Here is a 1,855-nt window from a genome sequence, read left to right as displayed (position 1 = left end):
TGTAGACCTCTGGTGGGCCAGATGGGAGCAGTCATGACCTAGCTTAGCTGTGCTCAGAGTCTACAGGGTGAGATCCCCTTCTGTTCCCAAAGCTGCTCAGATAGATGTACTAGTACGCATTCAGGATTTGAGCATGCTTTCCAAGAAAGCTGACCTGGAGATCCCCACACTGTGATTGTGTGCGTACACCTTCTGTGTGGGTTGTTCAGCCAACAGAAGCTGTCTCCAAAGCCCTACGCAGAGGCTTCTGTGCTCTGCAGTGCGTACGGTGCGCTTGCTGCATCCACAAAGAATGAGGTGGATCTGCCTCCAGAGACGACTTTGCTCTCACTGCACTCCTCTCCTGAAATGACCATGAAGTGACTGAAAGCTGAAATGAAGTGTACCAAGATAAACCTCAGTGAAAGTATTGACTAAAATTTTCAGATGTAACCACTGACATTTTGGAATTAAATTAATTAAAAGGCAGTGTTGGTTGGGAAAATGTCTACTGAGTTCTTTCAAAAAATTTCAGAAAACGTGTTTCAAAAATAGGGTTGCTAAAACTGATAGTGACTTAAAATTTTGGTAACTGGCTAAAACTGGTCAAAATCTTTGACAGTTTTAAGAAAAATATGACTGTTTTGTCAACAAAACTCTGGCTCCTGGTCCCTCATTTTTCAAGACTGCACTTTTAAAGCAGTGTTTTCACTGAATCATTTGAGTGCTTTTCATTTTTCCATTAGCTTCTCTCATATTCGCTTTGAGGTTTTATTCCATTCTTTAGATTAGTTCACTAGTTTAGGCTTGGAGTTTTGATATTCTAATCTCATGTTGAAAAAAGGACTTTTTGGTCAACCCCGAAAGTTTGACAAGGTATCTTCAACTACCACCAATACTCCAGTGTTGGGAAAAACTTTGAATGTTTTTTTTTTTTAAATAACATTGCTAGACATTTGATGTAGATTTCAGTTGGGTGCACTACAATTGGAAGCTGAAGAAGTCAATTGAAATATTAATGTTCAAACTTAGGAAAATATGAATGACTTGGGGTTTCTTGAGAGATACAAATATATATATGTATATATAAGTTTCTCATATATATAATGGAAACTGGTGCACATACATACTGTAGTCTGTCCAGTGAGTATTGAACAAGATTCGTATTGATCCTACAAAGGCCTAAGCTCTCAGTTCTTAGCACTACTTTTCCCATCCAACAGTTGCTTTGGATTCAGCACCTTTCAAAGATAAATACAACCTCTTAAAATATTTTCCCTTTGCTCTTTTATCCGTTAGTTGCAAGGCAGCAGCTACTTGATAGAATCCATTTTCAGTTTAGTAGGAAATGTAATATACTTCTGTTCTGGAGGAAAATTGGTAAGTAATTACTGTAGAATTAAATCCTGTTGCTTCTGTGAAAATAAACAATACAAGAGGTGTCTAGGGACTTGAAGTAGGATGCAAAATCCAACAGTACTCATTCTTCTTTATAGAACTATCTAATTAGGAGTTAATGAAAAAATATTGGACTGCTTGCAATTCCATACACTGATTCTCTGCAAGTGTAGAAAGTTTCTTTTGCTTCCTCTGAATCTTTCTATGTTTTTGCTTTGTTTTTTAGCTGCAATGAGAATGGGATCTTACATTAACAGGAATTGTCTGTCTTGGTAATAAGCAATTAAGTTCAGTACCTTCTTAATTCAGTTGCTTATTTGATTGTCTCTTCTGTGCAGTAAAGACTGTTTCTTCTAGACTAAGCATAGATTTACAGTTTCTTGCCAAATTACAAAAAAGGGGAAAAAGAAAATTATAAAAGGTTAAGGAAAAAGAAAGTAAAAAGGGTTAACTGTATGTGAGTTGAAATAAAGAAGGA

Source organism: Corvus brachyrhynchos, unplaced genomic scaffold (assembly GCF_000691975.1).
Source record: "Corvus brachyrhynchos isolate BGI_N302 unplaced genomic scaffold, ASM69197v1 scaffold1226, whole genome shotgun sequence".
Taxonomy (NCBI): Eukaryota; Metazoa; Chordata; class Aves; order Passeriformes; family Corvidae; genus Corvus; species Corvus brachyrhynchos.
Note: the sequence above shows the minus strand (reverse complement) of the source record.